General features: G+C 40.7%; 2 long non-coding RNA genes across 10 annotated transcripts in view; one reads left to right on the top strand and one right to left on the bottom strand.

Moving 5' to 3' along the window:
- Positions 1-27685, bottom strand: part of LOC111925932 (uncharacterized) — a 215878-nt gene that overhangs the window by 67903 nt on the left and 120290 nt on the right. For 2 of the 9 annotated variants that reach the window (XR_015282773.1, XR_015282775.1), the window contains exons 1-3: positions 22198-22229; positions 21290-21431; positions 701-806 (exon numbers count right to left, since the gene is read on the bottom strand). This is a non-coding gene — a long non-coding RNA (uncharacterized LOC111925932). Of the gene's footprint in view, positions 1-700; positions 807-16862; positions 16931-21289; positions 21432-21783; positions 22230-25592; positions 25706-27685 lie in introns of those variants that run through there. The other 7 variants (XR_015282776.1, XR_002862582.2, XR_015282772.1 and 4 more) reach the window with 7 other exon arrangements.
- On the top strand, positions 22530-26011 carry LOC147654634 (uncharacterized). Its single transcript, XR_015282779.1, has 2 exons — positions 22530-22687; positions 24437-26011. It is a non-coding gene; the product is annotated as an uncharacterized LOC147654634 (long non-coding RNA).

Genomic DNA, 27685 nt, shown 5'->3' with positions numbered 1-27685 from the left:
ATACACATAAGGACCAGTTTTTCCACTCCTTTAGTGGTCCAGTTATAAGCTTTGTGATACAGTGACAAGCTCCAATTGCAACCTTCCTGCTCTTCTGTCTCTATCAAAAGATCAGCCTCACTCTCTGCATTGATGGACACACATAAATTACAGTGAAACTTCTGCAAACTGTCCTCTGGAAAGTGCCAAGAGGTCTGATTTTCTTCATTGCAGAAGCTTTGGGTAGGAGTTTAATCTTTGTTATGGGTTGTGGGGTTTTTTTTCTGGTAAAATATTTGTTTAATGCTTTTTAAAAGATTTTGCCCTTTTTTTGTGGGCATATCATCAAAGCATATTAGTTTAATACCTGCTATCATTCATTTACTGGAGAAAAATCATTAAACACATGTCACTTCAAAACTGAGTGACATAACATGAAATTGAAATGACCTTTATTTTGGCACACTAGTGCACCGAGTTAGAGTATTATGAAGTCCCAAGTGTTGCCTGATTACAAATGCCAGACAGACTACTAGTATGGCTCTAATGTGCTCAGAGATTGTGCAGCCTATGAGTGACTGTAACTAACTGGAAATAGTGAATTAGCTGTGGAAGAAGATTCACAGTTTACCAATGGGAAAAGTCACTACTTCAAGAAAATAGTTTAATTTATGTTGGATATTTGACCAAACAGAAGTGGAAATTTTGCCCAAGTACTCACTTTTGTGAGATGCTGTTTCAGTATTGGGCCTCCTGTCTTGCAATCCATAAACTTGCGTCTTGGGTCTAGGATACTTCTTCCCTTCCATATGGTTCTCACACCAAGTCTGTAAGAGTGACAGCTGAATGAGTCACAGTCATGCTTAACTTCAAGCACAAAGGTGTCTAATTCTAAGTCTTAAAAATGCACATGACTGCATCATAAAAAGCCACAGGCTGCAACACAGATCTTCAAAGCACTGCCAGGGAGCGCACAGATGTGTACGTCAACCCTCTGCACCCACTGCGCCATTCTCAGGACTCAGCATAGTCAAACAGGAGTCAGATTTCCACTCATTTCCTGAGGTTGTTCAACAGCATCTGATGAATGCCGTGGATCACTAAGATTCTGTCCCCTGGACCTTTTAACATACATTCAACCATCCCCTCTCACATCAGGGGACTTCTCCTGAAGAGGTACAGCGCTTCAAGACAAAGACGTCACTGATTCTCATATCTGTTCCAACAAGGAACACCACAGCTAAAGCAGTTGCAGTGTTTCACTGTGTCCAACTGAGGTCCTTCTCCTGAGGCCTAACAACACAAAAGGCATTTTGTAATAGCTCCCTTTGAAATCAAATTAGCGATGTTTCAAGGCGTGACCCGTGAAGGGCTGCTGTCCAGAATGGACATGTGTTTGACAGATACATGTTCCACCTAGCCGTCCTCTTCAAGAGTACAGATGGAATCAAGATGTGTGAACAGAGCTCCAAAAGGGGAGCCAGGGGATATCAGGACATACAGCAAAGCACTCTGCCTCAACACATAAAAAGGAAACAATATCAGATACAGTGTGGAATAGCTCACTCCAGCTGGTAGGACAGATTCTGACAGAATTATATAGGTATGATTATTGCAGAGAAAGATGCTATTCCATATGTGCAAAAGCTAGCAAAATATAGCCCAAATTAAACTATATAACCTTGTGCCAACTCCTTGTAAAAGTCATAAAAAGTCACAATCTCCTACTTCCATTTGTCCATACATTGCAAAATGCTAAAAGTTATTGTGGGCTGTAGCTCAGAATACCCATGAACACAATTTGGAGACTATCTAGAATTTTGGAGTATCTAGAAAGCAGCCTATTTTTATCTGTCTAGCTATAAAATTAATGGAAAAGTTAGAAAATATGAGCTTTCAAGTTTGTCACAATGTATCTGCTTATGTGACAGAAATCTAACCACTCTCTTGTCCTGCAGGGCCTATTTCTCTGGAGCAGGAATTAAGATGAGCTCCCTTCCATAGTATGTAAAACAGGAAAGCATTTGGTGGTTCGACTTTCCAAAAATCCAAAGGCCCCATTTGACTGTACAGAGAATTAATTTAAAGCACACCAACTTCCTAATGCTGTCCAGGCCTCAGCTCCACAACTCATTTTCACACAAATTCACAGACAAGGAAAAAAAAACCATGCTTGTATATCAAAAACTCCTACAGCAACCAAATTAAAAGAAGCATCTCCTGTCAGGAACTCCATCAACTACTCCTTGTTGCCAGTGTCTTCTGTCTGTATAGAGGACAGGACAGAGATTGGCTATATGTATTTTTCAAGATGAAACAGAGTCCAGGGCAAGACATAGGCTGTGCATTCTTCACTATGTGTCAGGATCAGCCATTTCTAAAAAAAACCCAGGTACTTTAGGCCAGGTCTAGGAGCCAAGGCTAAAACACCATAGTGAAAAAAGCCTGTGGATAAGCAGACTTCACTGACTGTAGATGAGACTCCCAATGGCTCATTTCCTCAATGATCTCCAGGTTCTGCTTCTGCTAAGAGGAATGGTAAGTATTTCAGGAAATGGAACCCATTTCTACCTTCTCACAAAAAGGATAGTGGAGTATGCTATACACTACAAAGGTTCAGACATAAGGATATAGCCAAGATTTGGCCCAAGTTCTTGTATATCTTTTCAGCTGCATCTGACTACTTAAAAATCACTGATTAACACTTGTGATTTTCATACTATTCTTTTAGAAAATTACTTTAGAGACCAGGGAACTGTCACAGTGATCACAGAACTACACGCAAGTGCTGATGAACTCACCATCCCTGAGAAACATACACAATGAGAGATTCAAATCCTGATATATAATGCCAACCCAAAAAAGGTGGGAATTCAGCTCACTCTCCACATTCAAGCAGATCTCCTTCCTTGGACTGCAGGGACAGTCAGTTGTCAGACTGACAGTGATCATTCCCTCAGAGCAGGAGTGAGAAAACCAAACTTCTACCACTAGAATTTGATGGTGAATGTCTTTGCATATGAATACCAATGTGACCACAGTTCTTTCTCTTGGATTATAAGCCTAGTTAAAGCTTTGGTTAAGGAGGTAGTAACTGAATGGTAATAGGGTCATTCTCATCAGTGCCTCTGCATCAGCAGCAGTAACATCCTCCTATTGTTTCTGAAGCAGTAACTATTCATGTTCTCCACATGGACTATAAATGAACTTGGGCCTGGAAATTATGCTATTAGAGCAGTCCATTAAGAAAAAGTATAAAAACATAATTAAAACATAGCCGAAAGCCCAAAGGCAATGATCAGGTGCCCTGTCACCTGGGTTAGTGAACATGAGCCAATACTTATGCTTAGAGTTCCTCCCTAGAGTGGTACCTTTTCCTTTTCAGTCCATCATGACATATTTACAGCTTTGTCTCTCAGCAGTCCCTACTGAGACTCCAGGGACCCACACTAGCCCACCATGAATGTTATTTTTCTTGTGCTACTACTGTTAAGAGCCACTAGAAGACATTCAGGAAGTAATTAAGAGTCTGTGTTAATGTGATTTTTGTCATCCCCAAATATCTTGGATTAGGTTAAACACTCTTTCTCCCCTTCCCCATTTCAACAGAGCTTCCCAATATATATGCCATAGAAGTAAACTTGCATTAGCTCTATCTGCATAGACAACTGAACAGGCCTGGGACAGTTCTTTGAGATTACAGCTACTGCCTGGAAGCAGTTCCTACTTATATTATTTAACCTTCTTCACCTCCAAGACAAGATGGTCAGGTACCTGTTCTTAATGGCTTCTGGGTTGGAGCTCATCCCTGATTGGTGCCTATAAATTATTTTAGAAATCTAGTCAGTCCAGGCCTGGACTTAGTCAGTCTAAAGCCTGCCACAAACTCTTCTAACACTTAAATGTAGACAATGTGGTGCTTGAGGATTCTTCCTCACAGTTTTCTTTCATAGTATAGATATTGCTGTAGAAAACAGGAAAAGATAATCAAAATCATACAGAATCCAGTGACCAGTGTCCTGGTTTTAATATTTTTTTCTTTTGTTTTCATTTAAACTCCTCGTCAAAACAGCCTTCTACAGACTAATATTCTACTCATTTACAAAACTATTCAATGCTTCTATGAACACCTTGATTAGCTGTCAATATATCATCAAACTTAAAGCCTTATATTAGACACTGGAAATATTATGGGTACATAAAACACACCCAGAAATGATGCAACCCTTTCAGACCAGAAGGGGTTATGTGTTTCAGACCTTCACAGAAAGAGAGACAGAATTTGTCTTAAGGGGGTACCCAATCTGTATCATTCAGCAGATTTAAAACAGAGTCACATTACAGAGCAAGCAAGCATTTACAGGTCTCTACTCGAGGACAGAGCTCCCCATCTCTTGGCTGAGTGTGAGAGCTCCCACATGAAGGTCACTGGTTTCTGGGTTATTCAAGCATTCAGTGTTGCTGTAGAGTCGATCTGTTCCCACTCAGTCATGCAGTTAGGGCACATCACCCCTCAGTTTCACTGTACATTCTCAAACACACAGACAGACACAAGGACAGTAGTGTTAAGTCCTTACAGAATGAAAAAGATCTTCCCTGCTCAGAGACAAAAATCCCTATCTCTCCCTGGCATCATTACTTGGTAGCAATAACTCCAAGGTGTTGAGACCACATTTAGCTTTACAGAATAAAACATAACAAGCTGTCAAAATGTGCATAAATAAATTAGAGTCATTATTCCAGCTTAAGGTTCTGGGGACATAAACAATCCTCTTGAAGTTCACTGTGACATTTTTTGCAGCAGGAGCCAAGCATTAAAATTACGTCCTGTATACAGAGAGCTGTAAATGCATTCTGTCTCAGGGCCTGGCACTGCAGCACAGAAATCAACAGGCCTGCCTTGGAATAGAAAATACAGCAGTTCAGGGCCAATTCCCTGCCCCTGAGCACAAGTTTTATGGCACAGCCCATGTCCATATGGCTAAACTCTGTCCTGCTTGCTCCCCAAAGAGGAGTTCTCATCCGTATCTGCCTGCTTGGAAGAATCCCTGGCTCACACTGCTGCCCTGACCCATCTCCAGGCCCAGCTGCAGAGAGCACTGGCTGGCACGGGCAGAACCAGTCCCTGGAGTGTACCAACACCCAAACTCCACAGGTCACCAGTGACACTGCTCCTGGCCCTGCCTGGTGTACAGATACAGACACACTCTGGGACTCCTGCTAGGATATTACCCTAAATGTTTACCCTTTTGTAAATGACTTCCAGCTCTATAGTAAGAAATGCATAAAATGAGATCCAAAAGAGGCATGAGGAATGAAGACATACTCATTTTGTGAGTATTGGGATATAAAGGAACTGTACCAGGTGAGGCCACATATCCATCATGTCTGCATCACTAACAATTACACAAACTTAGGAAACAGTGTGATATCAGGGTAGGCACGCAGTGTTACCTCCTCAGCACAGTCTCCTGCAGCCCTTCGTGACTCAGAGACTTCCTGAACAAAAACTGGTACCCTGGTATTTAAAACCCTTCTGAGGATTCTTCTCAAAGAAAATGAAGTCTGGAATTAAACGCTGTATAATTAAAAATACAGTGAAAATAAGCTTCAGCAATTTGAATTATAAACAAGGAGCAAATCCATTCCTTCAGAAAACACTCTACATCAAAAGAACATCAAAACAAGGATGAACAAGAGTAGTGTCATCACAAGAAAACATCAAGATGAAAGCTACAATCTCTAAGAGCAAAATGGCACTGACACTATGACAGAAGGCTTTTGCTTGAGCTCAGTGATAATAAAACACAACAGAATCAAATTTTTTAGTGTATTCAAGGCAGAACCTGGGAGAAATCAAACAAATAGCTAGTAACTCTGGGGAAATGCAGGATCCCTCCTATTTTGCAACCAACAATTTTTACAGCAATTTTTTTTTTCTAACTTTTTTTGGTATACCCCTTTAAGATTTGAAAAACCACCATAGCAACTGCATCTTTGGGTTCTGATGGGTATTTCTGAGCTACTTGCTAAATCCATATTAGGAGCTAAGGCAGCTGTGGCAGTGTGAAGGATTGTTCCATTCCTGAGTGGGAAATTCCATGAGATAAAACATTCTTGCATTTTGTCCAGCTGAAATACTCTATTTCCACTGAAAATGCCATACTAGTAAGCTCACTGGTGATGTTTATCTAGAAATTATTAAGACAGGAAAACTTTTGATTTCTCTGTCTCCCCTTCTCTTTCTCTTAAATGTGGGATCAAGTGGGCCAAACCAAAAACCTAAATGCATTTTTCCCCCTAGTAATAAAAAAACTGATATTTTATTACTTTTGCCTTGATGTATCAGAAACATACCAAGGTAGAATTATCCTGCTTTCCAAAACTCTTTTTTGAAAGTAAAGACTCCCTAGAACTTCACCTCGCACAGAAAAGCTTTTGCGTGCTCTGTGCTTACTCACAGTGCCAAAACAATGTAGATGCAAGCTTGAACTTCCATGATCTGACCCCTCTGAGGTTTCTCCTCTCCTCCATGTGCATTGTGAGCATGACACAAATGCAATCCAATCAATCCAATATTTTTATTTGGGAAATCATAGAAAGTTACAGAAATTAATTTGGAACGGATGACAGAACAATTCTGACTAGGACAGAAATCAGGTAGAATAAAAAGTCTTCTGCCAAACTTGGGAAGGAGGTGAAAAATCAACACAGAATTTGTGCTTCTCTAATCACTATCTGATGTATATTAGAGGAATGCTGGTTATGTCACTCGATTCTCTTCTGCCAAAAAATTTCCTCATCTGCAAAATGGTGACAGCAGTATTGCCAATCTCACAGGGATCCTGTGAGGACAATCCCAGTGTTTTTACACTGGGAAAGTATTAGATGAAGGACAGAAGAGCCCATCACCACCCTATGGCCTCCTCAAATGCCAAAGAAGCATTATAGGGCTCCTGGCATGCAGAGCAGATCCATTCATGTGTCACCATTTTGCCTAAACCAGCACTGGCCTGGATTCCTCAGATCACTAATCACCTTCAGCTCAGAACACAACCACTACACCAATGCAAGATAAAAAATAAACTGCTTAAAATTATATGTGTAAAATCAAATTAACAGAGAAACAGAATAAATTAATCTAACAATATCAGATCAGAATATATTTGGATTGCAAAGAATTTAAGAAAAAAAACAAATGGGGGAAACCCCAAAACTGTGTAAAATGATCGTTCAGACTAACCAGCAATTCTAGTAAGCCAGCCATACAGCAAGGCACAGGGATACACAGTTTGGTAAGGAAAAGAAGTGGGGGTGAGACAAGCCCCTCAAAAATATTCCATTGTTGGTGCAGCAACATCCTCTCAGAAGGAACAGTTTCATAGGACAGTGTCCCAAAGTCTCTCACACCCCATTAGTGATTTCCATGTCTTGGAACATACATAAAAAAAGCACAGGCATCACTACAAGATACCCCTGGAAACAGGTTAATACACAGGAGAGGCAGCTTTACAGAAAGACACTATCAAGTTCCCCATTTCTTTTCTTCTCAGCCTATGTTGTGGAGGATAAAGGAGAGACATAATAAATATGGGAATCACAAAAAAAAATAACCCTAGGAAATGCTTTTCTGAAAATAGTGTGTGTACAAGATTATATCCTACCCCTTTCTGCTCTGGTGGTTACAGTCCAGCTTACACAGGAATGCCTTATCACTAAAGACAAGCAATTAAATATGGGAACAGATGTCAAGTCAGTGGTCTGTGTTCTTGTGAAACCATTTCACCATTCTTCTACAAACTGGAAAATATTTAGCAAGAGGTGTACAAACTGAGCCCAGGTGCAAGAGTGTGCTTGAAAGGTGAGTATCATCTGCTGGAAGCAGATCTAGACAGAAGGATTCAGCATGAAAAAATATTTCCTTAGTTCTCCAGATATAGAATTTTGTTCCTCTGGCATGAAAACATGTTACTTTTATTCTGAAACTTTGAGTTTTCTATTCATACTTCCAACAACAAACTGTCAACTGCTGTTACAAAATTTACAGTGTTTCACAGAAAAACCTACTGACCTCAGCAAAATATTCTTCTGCTTGCTCACACAGACCAAAGCATTTTAGCTATTGGAAAACACAGCAGAGAATAAAACATTCAGCCATTAAAACTCACTTATCCATTTAGTTTCTCTCTAACAGCCTTTCAGAGCTTCAGTTCAGTGACATGAAAACCTCCCAAATCTGGAAAGTGGTCAGTCTGCAGAGAAAGCACTTTCCAACAGCTTTGATGTCCCCTGGTGAGACTCTGCATTACTCCAGAAGCCCAGGGGATATACACTGTAGCAATATAAGAGCTGAAATTTGTCCTTATATTTTCGTACCACTAAAATCCAGCATAATCCTCATTTTGAAGACTTAAGTGAGACTTAAGCAGTATATAGTCTCATACCAAGTCTTCTTTGTGTTGGCACAAATTTCACCCAGGCAAGACAATATTTGCTCAGGTGCAGTACCTTGGGTGAGAGTTAATCCCTTTCATTTCTGACACAATACTTATTATGTACAATAACTAATAAAAGCCACTCTTGAGATCGACAACCTACACATTTTCAATTTCCTCTCATGTACTGTAGCCTTTCATAAGCTCCTTTGATCCTGTATAGGTATCAATCTTTGCATGCATATAGGTCACACAAAAGTTCATCTCATGTTAATAGCCCAGTCACCTTCAGATACATTGATTTTAAGCCACTTCCATTTCCAAATTTCAGTTTATCATCTTATTTTAGTTATTGCATTCTTCTCAAAGATATGAAGCAACAGACTGTGATTTTGCTTGGACCCACATTAAAGAGGAAGAAGTCATGTCAAATATCAAAGCTTCCTTCTTGTCTGGCCAGCTGGAGACACATGCACACAGTGCTTTTCCCTGTCAAGGGAAAGGTGGGCCATCTGAGACAGGGGTTTTGGGGCCTATTGACCCAGGAGCACATTCCAGAGACAGCAATTGGTCTGAAATCACACAAAATGCAGAATCAAATCATGTGGCCTCATGAAATCTGAGCTGAGGACTCAGCTGGGGGAAAGACAGAGGGCTACCTGATGGAAGCACTCCTAGAAGAGCTCTGATGAACATGGAGCATGTCTGCAGCCTCGTCTTCCTCCAGCCCCAGAGGCTGAGCACAGCCCTTCACAAGTGCACAGGCTGGATCTTGCTGCAGCCTGAAATTCCTGCCCAAATTAAAACATCCTCCATGGCTTTTCTCTTTTTTTTCCACAAACCAGCAGCATTGAAAGTTCTGCCTTCTTTGGTGTTTCAAACAGGACACAGGACCAGAGGCTGCCAGTGACAGAGTGTAAGACAAGAGAGACTGGACTTAATCTTTTCTGAGAAGAAAAACCTTACAGAAATGTTTGTTTTCACTCTGCTGTTCAACATTCCAGCTAGTGGGAAGCTTCAGGAACTTGTTCAAATGGCTTGTTTCTCCTGCTCCCTCCCATGGCAAACTGAAATCAATATTTTTAGATTCTTGTCATTCCCTTGAAGACTCTCTCTCTCTCCCTCCCTTTCCGAGGTCACAAAAACTTTGCTTTGGACTACAAACTATTAATTTTTCACATTACTCATTCTAGGTGTCTGAAAAGCTTCTTACTCATCAGCCCATAGAAGGAAGTATTCTTTTCCTTTTTTTTTTTCTTCTTAAGACAAATAAGAAATACAGATCTCAGCAACAGAAATTAAGTCTCTTCCATGCCATTGCAACAAGGTGTCTCCAAGCCTGACTTGAAGTCCCCTCTCCTTGGCACACACTTGCTAGTTTTGCTTCACAATCAGAGTGCTTTGCTTCCATAGGCACAGGAAAAAAAAAAAAAAAAAAAAAAAAAAAAAAAAAAAAAAAAAAAAAAAAAATCTGTGCAAATTGAGGAACTCAGGAGTGCTTTTCTAACCAAGCAAAGTAACTTCAGGGAATCATAATGAAGCTGAAATCATTTTTCCACAGGTCACCAAACACTGTGTCAAACATTACTGACTTTTAGCCATAGCCTTAAGTTAGGCTTACACTCTAACTAGAGCTCAACAGCTGCATAGCCTGGTGTCAGCTTCAGGAGCTCAGCAAGGAATCCTGCCAGCTGTGCCTGGAAAAGAGATGAGCATGTAACAGGAAGTGGCCTGTGAAGCAAGAAGCAGCCTTCCTCATTTACCAAAAGTTCCCTTTTCTGCTCAGCTCCTCTTCCAGACTTATTTGGACAAGCAAAGGAGTATACCAGTGCAGTCCTACCTGTCAGCAGGGAAGAATGTTTGTGCATCTGATTCCTCTATCTCTCTACCAAAGCTTTGCTCTTCAATCTCCTGAGGCTCCTGATAACCTCCTATATTACTGCAGCTGTTTGTTTAACATAAACCCATAAAATTCTTGAGGTTGCCACATTGCCCTTTTCTCCTGTCCACACCCAGGATCTCATCTTCTGACACACAGTAAACAATTCCCCACAGGGCCCACATTTGTTGTGATAACTCACCAGCCCATTAAAACTTCAACTCTGACACACACAGTGCAGCAAGCTTGTGCAGCGCTGTCAGGTAAGACTCTGCTGATGGACTCAGACTTTACCAATAAAATAATATTTGTGTTCTCAAAACCATCTACTGAAGTCTCCCAGAATGCCACAGCAAGAGCTACAAAGCATTTTTAAGGGAAAAGCAAAAAAAAAAAAAAAGAAAAAAAAGAGAGAAAATATTTTTCCCCATCGATACTTCAGCAAGTCAGCAAGTCAGCTTATGCAGATAGGTTGGGAAGCATATTGCAAAAGCATAAAGGCAGTTTTGTTCTGCTCACTTATACAGGTCCTTTGGCTGAGTACAAATTGGATGCAACTAGTACCATAATCAAGTATTTCTGGTTTGGTTCTTGAGTGGGCAGAATACAACTGAAATCCAGATGATCCACATTTTTTACATCAGGTAAGCCAGGATGACATACAAGGCAAAACAAACCAATTTGCAAATGTACCTATCCAGATTCTAGGTCTGAAAAATCTGCTGAACTCCTTGCTCTTGTTTGGAAAAAGTCTTAAGCCTAGATCAGCAAGAAGGTCTTTCTTTGCTGCTTTGCTTCATGCCTGCCTGGGACAAGGTCCTGTGCAATTATTTCTGTACTCAGGATGTCTGAGCTGTGAGTCCTAAGTCCCTGCCCCTGCAGACTCTTATACTCTGACTGACTTTACTATGTACAGTTTCTTCATTCATTCATCTCTTAAGATGAGATTCCCTTTTTGATAAACACAAAAGTCTAAATTTACACAAATGCATAGCATACACAGCCAAAGGAGAGAGAATGAAAGCATTAGCCAATCAGTATTAACAACCTTAGTTTTAATACTACAAATATCTGGAAGCATTTCTTTGTACATACCTTTCTGGAAGTCCACAGCCCATTTCCCCGTCAAAGACAACATGTTGCCCTTGCAACAGCAATAAAGCTGTCACACCACCTTCACCTGTAACTAGCAATCTGTCCATATCCAATACTCCATTGAAAAAGAAAAGGTGCAGGCCCTAAATCTGGCTGAATTGACTGGCAAAGGGCTACCTAAAGTTCAGCTCACTTTTTTCTTGGCAAAAGCACTTAAGTCCTCTAATGGAGATTTATGCCATTTTGTCTGAGTGCCCTTCCCACAGAGGTTTCAGAAATTAATCATACTTCCTCCACAATCATGGAAACATCCCCAAGTTAGCATGAAATTACCTTTCAATTTTTTTTACCTCTTTTTTTCCACCTGTTTCTCTTCACCAAAACACCTGTACTGGCTGAAAATATCACATACTTTATTTTACACTTACGGAGAATTGATCTGTGATAGTTAACAAGATTCTGCAAATTATTAGGACTATAACATCTTCAACATTTCTTAAATTGTTTTACAGACTTGGCTGTTGTTTGCTCAGATTCACAGACACCTGTAAATTCAATATCTTTAGAGATAGTTTCTTATTTTGCAATTTCAAAGAGCTCCAGACTTGGAATTCATTTTAGTGACAAATGACCAGCAATAAACTACTCCCTTATTTATTATTTTTTTGCTATGTTTCATGTTTCATTAGAAGATGCAAAGCATCCTGACAAACAGGAACTGAAAAATAAAATATTGAAGCATGAAGCTCTGTTTGTAAAGATGTCAGTTTATGCATTCAAAATTTAAGATATTTTATAAAACCTATTAATAAAAATATTCCCAAGCTAAACCAAAGTTAACTGCAATATTTCTGGTCTACTTTAAACAATACTGGTTTCATAACTAATTATCTCACAATTACTAATATTTTTTTCCTTGATGAACTCTGTGATGCCTCATCCTAATGAAAGTGCTGCAAGGTAATACAGCAGTTACATGACAATGCAAATAGGACCCATTCAATTTGCACAAAAAAAGGTTGCAAGGAGCAATTAGCACTTCATTAATATGATATAAAATGCTAATTTGCCATATATCCCAAGTGAATCAAAACTCCTTTCCATCCATATGTGCAAATAATAGTTAATATGATGCAGTGTGTGTGAACCAGGTTCATGGTGCATTAGCTGGAATCCCTGTGTCAGTTTTCAGTATAATAGCTATTAGTTAATATGAACAGTAGCTCACATTTAACCTATGACAGCAGTGTTAAATGATAAAAGGTTCTGCTGGCAGCAATATCTCCTAATTCCTCCCCTGTAAAGTTCTCCCTTCCTTGCTATCCAGGATGAAGTATTGGAAACCGACTTCTAATCTAATTTATAAAGCAGATTGAAATGCAGTGCTGGTAGCACTCAGCTCGGCTGCTCAGCATTTTGAGAAGCAAGATCATTCCTGGTGAATTGCACAGCTCAGGCATTCAAGCACTCACTGGCAGCTTCTAATGATCAAAGTATTTGACTTAAATAATTGATTTATTTATACCAGTAAAGAAGCTCCAGGGGGTTGTGAATATTATGAGATATAATCACACCACTAGGGAATTAGAGACCCTCAGATGTGCCTTGTGCTTGCTAATGCCCTACGGGTGTGATTAGGATATCACACATCAAAGGAATTTGCTCTATTTTTTTTTCATATAATAAATTAATAAAAATAATTTATTTAAATAATTCCATTGATTTAACAGGACAGATCTGATGCAAGATACAGTATGCAGAGAACTACAATGAAGTGTGTTGATCTAGGACACTACAGAAGCCCTGACCATCTTCAGTTAACACCCAAGCACCAGCAGGAATCTCTGGCTAGCAGGTCCCTTACGAGGCATTATCGTCACCTCAAAGCTCACCGCCTGCAATGAGCATTCCCAGATATGTCAGTCAGCCTGCATTGTCTGAGATGCAGTAGAATGGTGCTCTCCAGCAAATCCTTTCAAGAAGGGAAATGCTGATTAACAGTGACACACAAGGCAATACAGCATTCTGGCACGGGCAGGGAAAGCATGGGCTGCCATACCTCTTGGAGAACCCAGGCTCTTCGGGCCAGAATCTGTATTCAGATATCTTAACACCTACCTTAATGGCTGACATGGTTTGACCATTGCAGACTACAAGGATTTTACAGTCTTTAATGCACTTCTTACCCCAACATAAAAAAAAATAATAAGGAAGTGTTCTTAGGTCAGTTATAAGAAATTGAGTTACCCAGAGACCAAATAACCTGCTCAAGGGCACACTGACAGTCTGGAAAGACCATGGGATTAAACCTGTACTGATTTTCTGCAATATGCTTCAGAGAATTTCAGAAATACACCCGTTTTTCCACGATAATATTACAGCAACAAGCAATTAACATCATGTTATCTTTAACCTAGGGTGATGTAAGGGAAGTATTTAGATGTTCCACTTTCAGAAGTACAATCCTCGTCTTTATCCCAGGACCCACAGGGAGGCATTTATTGCAGTGACAGGAAAAACAAAGGCATCTTTATAGAGAAGAGTTGTGAAAAACCCTGTAGATCCTTTCAGAGCCATAGAAAGGCATGAAGACAGAAAGCAAAATTTGGGGGCAATTTGTGCCTTGGACAAACTAGTACTCCAGGTGCAAAATACGATTGCTGTCCTTGGGTTGCAGAAAGAATGAGTGAATAAGACTCTTTGAACCCATGTCTTAACTTCCCTGGGGTCAGGCCTGGTCTGTTTTATATTGCTTTAGAGCCCTCCTATGATGTTGCAAAAGAACTCCAGAAGTGCAATGTTGTTTAAACAAGCCGTGCAAGTTCTAAGTGAAGAAACCAACCACAATTATAAATTCCTGCAAAAGCAACATCTTTATCACTAAAATTAGAAAGGGAGAGGCGTCAAGAGATTTTTTTCATGCCTATGGGAAAAGCCTAAAACGGTGTTTGACTTCTCCATACTAAAGCTTCATTCCCATCCTTGAGTATGCGTTGATTTAGGAACAACAAGCACTGTATGTTCTGGCTAGGCCCATTATCAACTTATGCCACAGAATGAGATACCCTTGGGCACATCACAGATCAGACATCCATCAAGTGTTCTTACTGCAAGGATCACATCTGAAATCAACTTCAAATGCACACAAAATTCAGTCTCTCTCTCTCTCTCTCTGTGAGTTCAAAAGAAAATCTCCAGTCTTGGAGTTTCAGGATTTGAGCTAAGCCTGGAGTCATGAAGTCCACTGCAAGTGCTACATGTAGCATGCTGTGTTGAAAATACACATACACATTCTTCTATGTTTATACCCCTTTTCCTTTCTTTACCTCATTTTCCAACATGCAGATAATAAATACAGCCTGTCCTACAGATGCAGTTTCACTAAAGAGCACAAGAGGACTTTTTTTCCCTAGCACTAAGGATCCAGTACTGTGCACTGGTTGAGCTGTGGCAGAACTTCAGCAAGGGTGCAAACCCCACATTTAGGTAGGGCTTACTCTGCCCGTATGGTCTTGTAACATGATTGTATTTGCTTTGTTCTGCTTATGTTTCCCATCTACCTGGGTTCTCCTGTGTCAATTTACTCTTGTAGAACTGAGTTTAATACAATTACCACAAGAAACCATGAAAACTCAGAAAAAGTCTGTCTAGGCCCACTTTTAAAAAAGTCCAAAATGTCTGTAAATCCCTGATATATTTATCACCATTAGAGACAGTCATGTCACCAACTTTGACCCCAATTTCAAATTCTTAGTTTTTTTGCAACTGCCAACTACAGCTTCAACAGCTACTGATCTGAGGGAGTCCTGTGCTGACTGTGAAATCTCTGATGTGATCCCAGTTTAGATTATAATACAGTTTAATAATTCTGATCCTAGTGATATCCCAGTATGCATTCCATGGCATGGCTGCCTGCTAGCTCAGACTGAAAATACCAACAGTCCACCCTTGAAGCAGACTGTCAAGTTTACAAGCAGCCAGCAGAGATCAAGGATTATTAACAACATTGGCTCACAGAACTGAGGTTTTTTTTAAACAGTGTCTGTTTTCTTATCTATATCATCCATGACCTGTGTGTTATTCTCAAGGATAACAACAGCTATGCCACCTTGAGCAAACCAACTTCTTAGGAGACCAGAGAAGTGAATCACAGAGAGAGAGCTCACAACAGAAAGCAGCAGTGTCTCAGCAGTGAAAATACCTGTTCATGACTGGAGACAAAACTTGAAAGCCAAAGAACAAAACAGTATTAAAAGCTGAAGCTTATCAATATACAAGAATTTTCCACATTTGTTTAAAACTGAAAATATTATTTATATCTATACAGGATTAAAAATCCTCTCTCTTTGCATACAACAATGTTCTCTGCTTTAGCTCCAATTATGGGTGGACAGCATTTCTCAAAACCAAACCTCAGCAGAACAATACCCAACACGGAGGGGCCTGGCATCTGCAATTAACATAACGAGAGCAGGCTGACGAGCAAGCCATAACTGAAGTCAGAGGCAGGAAGATAACTGCATGCCAATACAGCTGTATAAACCACAGGGAAAAAGGGATTCAACAGGAGCTTTCATGAGCAGGATCTGACCTTGCAGGCCTCTCAGTCAAGAATGGTATTAACTAACACACGGCTCTTTGCACAGGCTAAGTCTCAAACTTGCCTCCATCCTCATCCTCCACTGCAGGAATTCAGTCCGAAGGTAACAGAGACAGGAATTGTTGAAAAGTGGAAGATACAAAGTAAAAAAATCAGGCGGGTGTGGGGGGGAAACACATTGGGGCATAAGAAGCCAAGAATGGACTCAGCAATGGGAGTGGGCTTTGTAACTTAAAAGCAGGATGTAGTTCTCCTGGGAGCAGCTTTCCCTTCTGCAGAAAGCCACTCTTCCTTAGCCTCTCTCACTGCATGAGTTCAGTTAGAAGACTCTCTCCTTCATCCCAGTGGTTGTGTCCCAGGCATTGTGAAATATTAGTGCTGTCAGCATTTGCAGCTGTAGGAAGTCAGATATAAGCCCTAGTGTCACAGTATGCTGCTGGCAATGGAGCCTGGTAGCCCTATCACCAGCTAGGGCATTCAGCACACAAAAAAAAAAAACAGTTAAATAAACCACAGAACCGGTGATCAACAGAAGACCTGCCTGCTCGTTCTGCTTGGAAAGGAAATTCCCTCCTTTTGAGCTGGCTGTTCAAGTGCCACTCTTCTCTGAAAAGCACCTGATGTAACATTACATCCTCCACCCAAACCAACAAAGTTCCTCAGCAAAAGTTTCAGATCTGGGAGTTAAGGCAGATGACTAAGTCCACACCAGCTCCTCTGTTAAAGCAAGAAGGATTTTTAGGGGCACTTAGCAACTCTGAGGACAAGCAATATGACAGATGTAAGGGCAAATGTGAGGCAGTGGAGTTCAAAATTATCTCTCTGGGTACTGACTTCCTGCTCTGGACACCCCTCAGGGAAAGAGTCACCCTACCTTGCATGGCTGCCTGCTCTGTATTCCTCCTCCTCAATTCAGGCCCAGTAGGGCCTTCATTCTGAGATCTGCAAATTGAATAAACAAAATGTTTTTCATTGCGAGGCCACGTTCAGTCCTTGGTGTATGTTTGTAATGATATAGCCAAAACTATCCAGGGAGGAACCCAATAACATGAGGAAGAAAGAGCATTACTTATCTTTTCAGGCCTTTATATTGCTCCTGATTAAATCAATAGGAAATTTGTCTTTGGTGTCTAAGAGAGCAGAAAGCTGCACTATAAATTAAAATTGAGTTTTCAAGGTGTTGAGTTTTTTTTTAACTCCTGCCTTTTTCAATAAACTTGCAAAATGGGACAAGCTTCTCTGCCACCAATAAAAAAAAAACAAACACAGAACTCATTACTCCTTAGCAGCCTATGTACATCCCAGAAGTGCTGTTTCTTAAAGGGCATCCCCTTTCCAGTGCAGAACTGCAATGCTTTCTAGCAAAATGTCTAAATCTAACTCCTCATTCCTTCAAGTTCCCCACCCCATGGCCAGCCTGGCAGCCTTGGAGCCTGTGAAAGGAGGAATGTAATGAGTATACATTAATGTTATACACTTTCCACAGTTCTTCTTCTGGTGTGACCAGATTTATGTATGGAGTAGTTTGAATGTAATTCATCACGATTATACATTGCATTGACTTCAACGTTTCTGCAGGTAGCACCGTCTCCAAACTCTCTTAGCCACAGCTGTATAAAGGAACTGAGAAGTGGAGACACAATGTTCATTTGTTTTGGTGGCAAGACTCAATTAAAACAACATAACAGAGTCTAAGAAAATACTAATCTGTGAAAAAATGTGAAAGTGAGTTAAGTAAAACCTTCAACTATTCCCTTGTTCATGACAAGCTGTGTGGGCTGACAGATTGTCCCAAGGGAGTGAGAGGTCTTAGAAAAGGCCCTGCTACAAAAGGACTGGCTGTTAAGGCAAATCCCCACCAGTCGGAGCCCTGAGGAGGGTGAAGCCCAGCTATTGATGCCCAAAGACAGAGAAGACATTGTGAAGGAAATATGGGGGATGAGAATGGCAGTGGAGGAAACAAAACAGGGACTGCCTCCCACACAGGGGAACAACAAACCTGTGAAAATAAGGAAGTCCTTTTTCACTAGAGAGACTTTTAAGGAAGAAAGACATATCCCATGGCTTTCAAAATGCTACCTGGGCCACTAGTGATCTCCATCCTACCACAGCTTGAGGCATGGGGGGAGACAAGAAGGCAGGTTATTAAAAGTAAAATGGAAATACAATGAAGGATTCTTTGATTCTTTTCAAGTAAGAATCAATTCAATTGCTGCTATCTTCAGAGGGAACAAAGAAAAAATAATAAGGTGACCTTAAGTATTGCTGACTTCCCATTTCCATCCCAAGTTCTGCAATAGCCAGTGCTGTTCCCAGGGCACCAGGCTCCTCAGGCCTTGCCACCGGAGCTCTCATTTCTCAGAGAATTGCAGTTCAATGACACCATGTTCTAAAGCCTTTTTTTTCCACACATAAGCTATAGCCATTAATGTAATGAAAACTGTTAGAAATAGTCATTTTAGACAGTCTCAGCTGGGAGTAGGTGAGAGAGAGGAAGAAGAGCCATGTAAGGAAATTTGAGTCTCTGAAGCTGAGAATAACATCACAGAACTAGGATTGCTGAAGGGAAGCAAAGCTCCCTCATTGGTTTATACTGTCCAGAGCCATAAATGGATTATAATTGAAAACAATAATAATAATAATTTAAAGTTAGAGAGTGCTTTTAATCAAAGAACTTAGAGGTGATTTTACATATTTGCATTTCTCATCTGTTGCTACACCTCTCTTTGTAGTTACTCCTATAGCTGTTTCATGGTGTACTGTACAGGAGCCCTGAAAACCAAATTGCAATGCCCCAGGACACAGTCAGAGCAGCTAACAGGACTACAAAATCCCTCCTCCTCCTAAGCCCCAAGTCTCACCAAAATCCCTAAGATATCTATACAGGCAATGTTGGTAAGTGATAGGACTATAATGACTAAAGACAAAAAAAAATATTGAGGAAATATTCAACACTAAAGAAAGACACAGTCTTTCCTTATTAAAGGAAAATAATGTTGTATCTCTAAGTCTCCCATTCAGCTCCTAAATTCTAATACTTGAGGAGTGAGAAAACAAATTACAAGAGGCCTGCACATGACAGAATATGTCCCATCTGTGAGGCTGGATTTACTTCCCCAAAACTTTACCCCATAAGAACCCTCTCACATGAAGTAAATCAACTAAGGGAGAGGAATCTATTTGCAACATCCATTCTTCACACTGAATTGCCTAACATGAAGGTTGTTCCCACAAAGTAAGCAGAGTATTCAGCTGTGGAAGCATAATTAAACAACATTTGTGCGGTTCTTGGAGTTCTCAAAGAGAAGATGTGGCCAGCAAGATCCAGGACAGCCTATTAGCAGCCTAGTTTTCTCATGACATGAGCTTTCTTGCATACCCCATGGCACTTTCCACTAAAAGCAGTATTGCATTTGTTTAAATTTGCATTAAGAACAGAAATACTTTGTTTCTTAGAAGGCAAAATCCTCCCAGCAATTACTTTACTAGATGAGCATCTCTGCTTTCATTTTAAAAAATAAAAGGAGCTGTCTCTGGTGTGTGTCAAGAGCTGCAGGGACTACATGGAGCTTGCGACACTCAATCTACCAAAGAGGTTCAAGGAAGCTCACAGACTTAAGACAATGCCAGCAGGGCACTCAGAGGGAGGTGACAACAGAGCAGCCACATGGCCCTGCAATATCTCAGACCGCCCTGCCCTGAGCCTCTGGTGGTCTCCAAAGAGTCTGTGAGAAGGGATGCAGTGCCAACAAGCATTTTCCTCACTTTTCCCATATTCTACAGCTTCTGTCTGGGCCTGGTAATGCTGAACTTCATCTCTCTTAGTGCAATTTAACAGAAGAAAATATCAGGTTTAGCATCAATAATGGCTAAGCCCACCTCCAAATCTCCCAACAAGCTGCACAGCCCTGAACACGATGACATCCCTCTCACTCACAGAACAGGCCTTTGTCTTGAGACACTGACACAAAGCCAGGAACAGTATGTACCATGCGTTGCTTCAACATATTCAACTTTTATTTGGGAGGTCATATCCTATGCTGGCCCTTACAATTCTGTGCTCAGGAACTGACAGCAACAAAAACCACACAGCCCAGCTGAAGTGATGCTGGATGGGCCCTTGCATTGTGAAAATTACAAATTCGCAACACAGTGCTGCTTAGGAGCTGCATCCACAGGCCCCACATCACTGTAGCACTCTGTGAACTCTAATAGATGTGGCAGAACAGATCATTAACCACCAGACCTATGACAGATTCTTTCTTGCAGAGGCACCACATACTTGTATCAAAAATGGGTGTGCTGCTTTTGAACAAACCACATGGAGAGAGCACCATTGGTTTGCAAAGGCCTCACACACCAAACATTTTCTCCACAGAACTACCTTAGCTGACTAAACAAGCACCTTTTTTGATGCTGATACAAAGAAAACTACAGTAACATAGGGAGAGTTTGGGAGCCCCAGATTCTCTTTCCCCAGCTCCCAGTTGCTAGTTGATATCTATTTTCATCTCAAAATCACAGAGAAAGAGCTGGGAATTTAAAACATATTAATAGCAACATTTGTGGAACTTGGATGTAAGTAGAAAAGTGGTCAAAGGGAAGACTTTGGAGGAATTACTTGAACCTTGGTCTGTGTGCACTGCTGGAAAGCTTAATGCTTCTCCAGCAAAGTTCCAGTCTAGTTTTACAAGCATGGCAGCCTTTGCACATTAGCACATGTTCTGTGAAACATCACCCCGCTTTCCCAAAATAGCAGCTCTAATGAGTTTCATGGTAGGCCTCCCGCTGATCAAACATGGGTTTATGAGCAATACAAGGGACCAACAGGGTGCCTGTGCCCGTGCATTGGCCCGAGTGCAGGCACACTGCAGAATGGCTTCTGCCCACACAGGCACTGTGTGCTGGCTCGTGAACAGGGACACACTAATACAGTCACACCGCAGTTCATTCATAAGTTCAGATAAAGTAGTAACAACCTTTTGAAAGTGTTCAACAAAATCTTTCAAAAATGTAGTAGTCTGGATACACCTTTTAATTGGAAATGGAAGCTAAGACTCATTGGTACACAGATGACAAAGGTTAAGCCTCTCTCCTCCAGTGGACATACAAGACACAGAAAGAAAAAAGACAAAAAGATAGAAAGCTTTCCACGCCCTCCCTACTTCCACTAAATGTACACAAGTCCCTCTAGAAATCAGCAGTAAGCCTGGGCTCCACCTGAGGGCATCATCTTGACACAAGGACACACATTAGGTTTACATGCAGTACTCAGTCCTAAATGGGGATATTAATACTTACCTTCTGTTCTTTAAGGTTGCTGTAACAGGGCACAGGAGCTGGGAAAAGCAATATGGCTCACCAGGAGATACCAATCATTGGTACAACAGGAACTTTCAGGGCCTAAAGATAAATTTCTCTGGCAAGGTGGATCACATGGCTTCTGTGGAAGTATGAAAAGCAGTCAACATGCCGTAATCTCAACCTCTAACACATGATTAGATGGATACTGATCTTCTATTCTGTCCTGGTTTAGGACAAATCTAGGAGAAAACCAGTCACCCCAGGACATTTTCAAAACATCAGTATTTTACCACATGATAAGAAACACACTCACATAACCAGAGAGAAAAGTGGAATGACAAAAATGTGACCTTGGTCCATGACCAGGGCAAAGGCACATGGCCATAGCCTGTAATGCAACTGAGAGATCCTGATAATTGCAGCTACAGCAGAAACATCCCAAGCACACAGCTCTAAACCCAAGAGCCTTTATACCAAAGAGTCCAACATACTGCCATCATAGAAGGAAAGAGTTCTTCACATGTGACAATTATACAAGAAGAAGTGTCCCATCAAAATACCCAGGCAGTCTCCAAATCACTCCCTGCCTATAGCTGCAGGCCCTTTGAAGCAGCAGATTGCTGACCTTGAGCTGGATGAATTGATTATACAGCCTAACTTGGATATGACTGGCAAGACTTTAAATTGGACAAACCTACCACAGAAGGACAAAAGTATTGCCTGTACTAGGTAATTTTTAAGCTCTCCCCACCACCCAAAGAAGCTCAGCAAGGTGAACTGCTGTGTTCCCATCAATTTCTCCCTACAAGATCTATTTCCAAGGAGACAGGAGCTAGGCCTAGTTACTATAATGGAGTCCCAGCTCTTAAGATCTTGCCCTCTTTCTGCATTGGGTGCACATTTACCCTGGTATGCATTTGCTCAGCCTCTCACTATCACACATACAATTAAATTCAGCTTCTAAAAGTTCTACCTGTAATTGGAACCAGCTGCAACCTTTCTGACACATACTAATTGCCAGTAATGATTTAAGTGCAGTCAATTCACATGCTGCAATTGTTTTAAATAAAGGAATCTCTCTTACCTTTTCCCTGAGAAAAATCTGTTAATCTTTGCTGCTGACTTATCAAATCCTCCAGTCACCTGTTTGCCATCATTTTCATGAGCTGATAACGTGTTTATTAGAGCCATAATGTGCAGGTGGAAGCATAAAGGTCTCATTTGGAGTATGAATTCTGTCTCATATATCTGTATGGAAAAGCTTGGTTTCACCCTTCAGCTGTGCCTCAGAAAAGAATAAGCTCCAAAATAGTATCTTTTATTCTTTTCAAATTAAATATTAGTTCTTTTAAGCTCAGTGCATATCTCAAAATACCATTTGGATGTGCGTGACAGGTTGGTTTTTGTTAAGCTCCAGATATCATCACTACCTATGGTAAATCTATCTAGCTTTAGTTAATTTCCATTTAACTGTATTCTCCTTTTAATTATTTTTCATATATAAAAGCAAGTTCTACAAAATAGTAAAATGTCATGTGGATTCTGTAAGGCTGGCTTAAGAGTGCTTTCCAAAAATTATTTTAGTTTCCTGCAGAAGACCTGACCTGAGATATTGCAGACAACACACTTTTGGCAGAATAAACCCAGTATCTCTTTGGAAGTTTTGCTTTCCTTTCTGCAGTGTTTGTGGGTTATGGTTGGGGTTTTGGGGGGTTAGATATTTTAGGGGTTGAAGTGTCTGATTGTTTTTAAGTCATGCTAAAGAAATTACTACAGTCTGTGCAGTGGGTTTATCAGTCTACATTTTCCACCACTGAGTTACCCAGAGTGGACAACCAGAGAGCAAATGGATGTTCTGCTGCAGCTGAGTTCACTGGCCCTTTGTCTGGTTTATGTGTGTGTTGTATTGAATGCACTTAGCTCCTGGGGCAGCATATACTAAAATCCAGCTTTAAATGGGTACCCAGATATCTGGTAATATATAATAGCAGATAACCCAGGTATCTGCCATTTCCAGAAAGATATTCATAACCCTTGCCTCACCTGTGAGATTCTGCAGGAGAAAAAAAAAAAAAATAAATGTATGGACCAGAGTTGAAGCGAGGATGTTCTGCCAAATATTTTTAACTATCTAACAGAAAATAGAAAAGAAATAAGTAAAAAAAGAAAAGTACTGACCAGCCACTCAAGGAATCAAGGCAGATTTTTCATGTGAAAAAATAACTCTGAATCAAAAGAGAAAATGTATAAGGAAAAAAGGCTATAAACAAAAAGCAAAACAAAAACCTAAATTATGTTTGGGACAGACCTTCCAAGTGCAAGAGGAATTTAATCTGAGTTGGGATTCCTTGAATTGGCTCCTGAAAATATAAAGTAGGGGTCTAATTCTAGGACAGTAAGTGGTTTACTATTAAACAAATCTAGCATGCAATAATTTCCTTCCACAATTCCCATGATTTGTGGCACAGACCCAAACCCTCTTCCATGATTCAAGTCCAAACCTCCCAGGAGAGATGCAATGGCCAGATTAGTTTTAGTGTATGAGTAGTTTGGGTGAAATGACAAATGCTAGCACTCAGTCACACTGTGGAGAAGAGATGACCACAGTTATGAGCAAAGGGCAGAGCTCCACTGGCACTTTATTATTAGCGTCTTGAATATGCGTAAAAAAGTTGTGTTTTTTTTAAGGTAAATAACATTTTCCTACCTAACTGGCCAGCCCTCAGGGACAATTTGTTAGTCATTCCACAGCATGAGCCAATTCCTCTTTTCCAGCGAGAACAGAATGTCTCAGCAGATCCAGTAGTCTACCAGGTTGATGTTCCGAGCGCCTTACAACTCCTGAAGTCTGCTTCTATGCCCAGTAATCTCCTGAATCTGCATTTTACACAAACTCTGAGCCAGTGCTGACCATGCCCAGACTAACGCCTCCTGGAATAGCCTTCCCTACTGCTGAAAACCTTGCCAGAGCAAATAATGTACCAGTTTGCTGATGCAGCCTATTCCAGAACTCCTCCTAGCTTTAACCTTTCCAAATAGTCCCTAAATGTAAAATACAGTTAATCTATGCCTCTGACTCATCAGATTATTCACTCCAAATTTTATATTTGTTGTTAATTTCCCCCTTTTTCTTTGTGTTTGCAGATTAATCACAGATCAATCCATCAAAACATGTGAGAAACAAGTCCCAGCCTCATGGTCTTTGCTCACAACTCCTTGCTCCTGATACAAGAGTGATCATTTCTACCACATGTTATTTCCTCCTTTTCCCTGACTACTTGGCTGAAATTCTTGAATTGAGGAGGATATTGACAAGTATCAAATAATGTACGAACCTTTGACACAGCATTGCAGAAAAGAAAAAAAAAAGAGGCATTTCTACTAAAATTTGTGAACATCCCAGATTCACCAGTTTTTCTAAAAATACCTCTTAGATACCCCAGTGTTAAAAAATAAAAAAGAATTGGAGAATATAAAGAAAAAATAATGAAGAAAGAAATGGAAAAAGCCTTGCAACATTTGGCTGTAAAAGTTATCATTGGAGAGATCATATTATGCAGTTAGTTCTATCTAACCACCTCACCTAAAACTTGTGGCAGTTAGAGATAATTCAACAGTGGAAAGCAGAAAGGCAGAGGTCTGCCTCAAAGGGCCAGCAACATCCTTTTTTTTCCTCTCAGAGCAGTTCCTACTTCATGTGTGGTGTCCCACATGCCCAGTGGACCACGAGCTCTAAGTAGGAGCACTAAGCCAGTTATTCCTGTTTTTGAAGGGGAAGTGAGGGGAGAGACAGGAGGAGGCAAAAATGGTGGTGACTGCTGGAAAAGCAGAATTTGAAGATCAAGATTTCCTAACCGAAATTAGATGAAAAGATGACTGAAAAAAGAACTGTGTCTCTTTGGATATTTTCCAATATTTCCCAAAATGTATCTAAACAGCACTGGTCTTATCAGATAGAGGCACTGAGAGATGGATGTGAGCCAGCTGACAGCCATGTGAGCAAAGGAGGGCAAGGGACAGGCAACATGAAAGCTCAGGCTACTGCAGAGCAGGGGAAAGCGTAGGCTGCAATTTCCCAGGCTGCCCCTTAAGCATGGAGAAAGGAGAGGAATACCACAGAAACAAAGCAGGCCATGCCTGAACCCCTGGGTGATAAACATTTAAGGACAGGGAAGAAAATAATTGCTTAGAGCCATTACAAACCCAGCAGTGCTGAGTTCAGCCTGGGCCAAGCTCAAGCACTGCAACCCAGCTTGCCAAACTTGGAAGTGGCTCCATACAAACCTAAGCAGCCTCTTACCTTCCTATCTGATGGGCATTTAATGCAGTTCCTCCATCTCCCACGTGTGAACAGTTGTAATGTTATGTTCTTACTTGCTACAGGATACCAGAGCTGTAATAGCAGTGCAAAGGCTGGAGAGAGATCAGGACAAGAACGTAGGATTAAAGAAAAATTTATTAATTGTCATTAATAAAAAAAATCTAAACAGAGTTGCAAGTTTCTGTATTTATCATATGAACTTCCCTTGAAAACAAACAACCCCTAGTCCCCTGAGGACTTTTCCAACAGTCGCTGAAGATATCTAATGAGGCAACATTTAAGAGACCTAATTATAAGAAAAAATAAACCTTGATAACAATCTTATCCCACGTACAGCTCAAATATGAGTCAGAGTTTATTTTAATAATCCTCTCAGGTTAACACAACACAGTCCAAGCTACACTGTAGCAACGCAGCTACTGAGAGATCATGAAGAGGGGCTCGGAAGTCACCCACAACAGGATGCCTGACCAAAGGGAGGTGAAAGACCAGAGATGTGCTGTGGAGGGCTGCAAATAGGAGCCTCGAGAAAGCGGGGCTTTGCATTGCAAACTCATATCATTCTATCAATTTTGGCCACTTTGCTCTGATCACCTGTGTCAACAAGGCATTTCCTCTGTTCTGTACCTTGAGCCACATTGCTGCACCTGCCCTTGAGGGAGGAGTTATTGGATTAACCCAGCTTCCTCTTATCTGTGTTTACTCACCAAAATTACTCTGCAGAGAAAACTCCCTGAAATCAGTCCCTGAGCTGCAGTTTCACTCATATGCAAAAACTCAGATGTAGCATTAAGTATGCAGAGCTTAAAAAAAAAAAAAAAAAAAGAAAAAGAAAAAGGAAAAAAAATAGAAAAAAAAAGTTACCTCATTGTGAGTAACCACCACAAGCCAAGCTGGGTGAAGTCACTGGGGATTTTTCTTTCCAGCACGCCCACACCACTGGGACTCTTTAAGAGGGACAGACACCTGCAGTGCTGCTGGGCAAAGGCAAACCTTTTTTTCCCCACTTTCCCTGAACTGGGGGAGAAGAAAGTGGGTAACCACCAGAACAGACAAGGGAACAGGTTCAGACATGTTACTTTTGCTGCTTGTGTTGGGCCAATAGCACAAAAAAAAAAAGGTGGAGTCATAAGGAATTCTGCTTGCTAACACTAGTGTTGGCTTTGCTCCAAACCCATGACCCTTACAACATGTCGCTATAGGATTGCTGGGCAAGCTGCTAGAGTCACTGAAGCAAGAGAGAGAAATCCCCAGATTTCCTACTGTGTGTAATTCTGCATAGCTTGAGCTAACCATAACCCCCCTGAGACACCTCTTTGTTTTAGTCCCAAAACGGCCCCCAAAAAAGATGCACACACACTAAAAAATTAGAACTCCACAACATTTATATTTAAAGCAAGTAAATTCTGATAACCCAAGACAACAGACTTCAGCAGCATTTTGTTACTTAGAGCAGCCTTCCAATTCTGAAGTGGGAATAAAATCTGAGAGCTGTATGCTGAGATGGAGCGAGATACAGCTCCTAATGAGTCTTCCCGAACAATCGGCTTCTTCAAGGTGAGCAGAGATTTCAACTGAAGGATAAACAGGAAACTGTTAATGACAACCTTGAAAGGTTAGATAAGGAAACAGGTTCCAAAGTACCTTATATTTATCTACTTGGCTTTCACCTGCAGATACTTGTCGCCACTTACTGCCTCCTCTGCAGGTCATTAATGACCCACCATATTGCTTACAGAAAACTTCACAGTAAGTCATTTGTGTGACAGAACTGCAAACTCATATCAACTTGGGAAAAAATTGAAAATATTCTCCTTAAAGGCAAAGGAAACAGACTACTTCTCTCACCTGTAAATTTTAATTTTCTGAGACCATTCTCTAATAATATATGCCTGTACTTAGTCAAAAACAGTGACTTGCATCTTAAACTCTGGAACCAAAAAGATATTCCTTCAGCACATCTGCTGAACCTTTAACATACTGTTTTCTGAAGAAATGCATTTTTTCACAGCATCCTGAAGCTCAGAAAGTTCTCATCATGACATCAGGGCAAATTCAAAATCCAATGAAGA

This window comes from Cyanistes caeruleus, chromosome 2, assembly GCF_971803275.1.
Source record: "Cyanistes caeruleus chromosome 2, bCyaCae1.hap1.1, whole genome shotgun sequence".
NCBI lineage: Eukaryota > Metazoa > Chordata > Aves > Passeriformes > Paridae > Cyanistes > Cyanistes caeruleus.
The sequence above is the reverse complement of the archived record's forward strand: the minus strand, read 5'-3'. Positions and strand labels throughout refer to the sequence as shown.